This window comes from Saccostrea cucullata, unplaced genomic scaffold (assembly GCF_032062105.1).
Source record: "Saccostrea cucullata isolate Sc308-1 unplaced genomic scaffold, CSIRO_AGI_Scuc_v1 ctg819, whole genome shotgun sequence".
NCBI classification, from domain to species: Eukaryota; Metazoa; Mollusca; class Bivalvia; order Ostreida; family Ostreidae; genus Saccostrea; species Saccostrea cuccullata.
Genome location: NW_026918910.1, coordinates 1 through 2963, shown reverse-complemented (window position 1 = coordinate 2963; position 2963 = coordinate 1). Strand labels below are relative to the sequence as shown.

The following is a 2963-nucleotide window of genomic DNA, read 5'->3' as shown; positions in this document are numbered from 1 at the left end:
AATTTAAAAAAAGTAGAACGAATTTACAAAAAATAAAGCAACATAGAAGTAAAGACAAAATGAAGAATGATAAAAGTTCAAAATGAAATGTAAAAAAGACGAATATGAATACAATAAAGTGACATACTGTATGTACATACAGTTACAATTATTACTAGCGCTCTCGAGCGCTAGCAACTACTGTACGTTAGTCCATATTTCTGGAATACGCATGCTCGGCTTCACGGTCTGACATTCTGGGAAAACTTCACGGTCTAGCTGTGAAAACTACTATAGACAGACTGTACGATATCAATTTCGTTGTGTCATTATTTAACACTGGCCTTTTCTGTTGGGATCTGAAGTTTGTTTATTTATTGTGTAACTTACACTTTAAAGTTAACTGTACAACAAAACTTAGGTTATACGAATATATAATGCCAAGATTCTACACATCTAGCTTCCGATTTAGGCAACCTTCCTGGATGATACGTCAACCTCATAAAAAATCTTTTTTTTTTCAAAGTTTGTTGTCAAAACACGATAAGGGATTGATACATTTGCATTTCCACACTTATATATGATTTTAATTCTACAAAATACACTTCACTAAACTCTAACTATCAGACTCTAGCCTCGTTAATCATTAAAAAATTCAGCAAAATAAATCAGTTGATCACGAATCTTCCTTTCTTTATTTTATTCAAAAATTGCTAGTGTACGGCGCTAGCTGACCTATCTTTTTTAAAAGATAAACTTGTAACAAGACTTATTTTTGTTGTTTTTATTTACTTCCCGGACGACAATTGATGTGTAACAAGAACACATTGATGTACCATCAATTGTCGTCCGGGAAGTAAATAAAAACAACGAAAATAAGTCTTGGTAATCAAACTGTTCGATTTGCGTGATCAGACATGCGTCTGAATGATGACGACTATAGTCGAGAAGATTTACGGAAAACTTCTAGTCGGATGAAAATACAAAAACGGTAACGTTTTAAACTTAATTTCTCAAGCAATTGTTAGCTGTAAAAGATACGAAATAGAATCAGACACAGACATAACATATCATCAAAAATATATTTGGCTCAATAAATATAAAACACAAATTGTGAAAACGTTTTTCTGCGATAAGTAAAATTTAATGTTCTAAAAAGAGGATCTGTCGTTTTTTATGGTAAATGATAACCAATTTCATACATTAGTATTAAAACATATATATTGATAAAGATGTACTTCATGGAAGTAAATATATCGTGTATCTCGTAATTTACAAAGGGAAATGACATTCATATGTATATTCTATTAATATATAGTTAACATTTGATTCTGAATAACTTCTACCACATCAATCTCATACATTAAAACTTAAACTTATATGAATAGAGCAGCTCGGTCCTCTGGGCTGCAAAAAAGTAGGTAGAGTAAGAAGAAAAGCAAGATAAAAAGACGGTAATTTCTTTCCATATCTTCTAAGGAACCTTTGGTGAACATGAAACATATGAACAGTGTTCTCATTTTGCAAGAAAGGAGATGAGATCTTAAAGCAAATTTTCAGTTTATTTGTTTAAAGCAAAGCCAAAATAGTAGAGTATGATGCTCGAATTTACTTTAACTAGTGTAGAGAATCTTTTAAAATCTTTTTTCAAAGAGTTTGTTTTAGAGTATCGAATTCAAAATCTTCATTTTTGAATCAATGCTAAATTAAGAAAATGAAAATGTTCTTTGAAAGCTATTTAAAATTTTATCCTTTACTTTGCATTCAACCTAGATTGTCTTAAAGAAAATGATATCACTCGTTTTAATTAGTTATATCACCAATTCATAATAAATAGGTGATATCACCGATTCAAAAAATTGGTTTCACATATTCGATTAAATGATAGCATCTATTCAAAAAGATGATATCACTTATTCAGAAAATTGATAGAACTAAATGGAAATAAATCCAAAATCGCGCCTCATATTTGTGTTTCATTTAATGCACAGTCGCCCGCGTGGCGCAGTGGTTAGAGAGTCTGATCTAGAGTCGCAAAGTAAGGAATTGATCCTTACGTCGTGGGTTCGAATCCCATTGTGGGACGTGGAGACCGGTCCTGGTCCTTTGGATGAGACCGTATAAACCGAGGTCCCGTGTCGCAGTATGTGCTGGCAAGAGAAAGGCCCCTCCCTGCTCTATGGTTCTGAGTGCCGAGTATAGGACAAAATTGCAGCTCTCCATCGCGAAAAGTAGTGGCGTCTCCATATGAGTGAACAATCTCGAGAAGGACGTTAAACAATATACAATCAATCGATCAATCATTAAATGCACATAGTAAGTAGGAGACAAAAATAATATCAAGATTTGCTAAAAGATGGAGGATTTATTGGTGATATTTTCTCATACTGATACTTCTCTCATCTGTCTCAAGGTAGAGTAGGCAGGCGTGTCTACAATGTCTGAAATGAATGTAATAGGCAGTATTGCACTTTCTTAATTGATTTTTTCGTGCATTTTTTGTTAATTATTTGTAATATTTGTAGTATTCACTTACTGGCGTAGTCTGATTCTATTTCTCCAACTGTATCTATTTGCTGGTACTGTTGACTATCGGTATAATGGTAGGATGCTTTGGTGGCATTGTGGGATTTTGAATATTTTAACTTCTTTTCTCTTCTACAGAGAAGAACAAGATATACTATACAGGAGCACAAGTAAGTGTCAATCTGCTTAAAATTCAGTTGATTTGAAAGCATACCTCATGTAAAGTATCAGTCCAATGGAAAATAGTAGGAAGGAAATGCATATTCCTCCAAGTGACGTTCCGAGTGTTATGAAGACAGTTAAATGGTCGTTCAAATCTGCATAATATATGCATAAAATAAAAGTATTATTGATGAGAAGATGACTGAAGGTTTGCAATAATGTTTCATGCCAGGATAATAAGGAAGCTATTGAAGATCCACATTTTAAAATATTTTAACTTTTGTTCAGAGATGATT

General features: G+C 32.8%; 1 long non-coding RNA gene across 1 annotated transcript; it reads right to left on the bottom strand.

Moving 5' to 3' along the window:
• Positions 1-836: 836 nt before the first annotated feature.
• Positions 837-2822, bottom strand: LOC134275542 (uncharacterized). The gene is made up of 3 exons (XR_009993843.1): positions 2720-2822; positions 2516-2637; positions 837-2420 (listed from the first exon to the last, which is right to left on the bottom strand). It is a non-coding gene; the product is annotated as an uncharacterized LOC134275542 (long non-coding RNA).
• Positions 2823-2963: the final 141 nt, after the last annotated feature.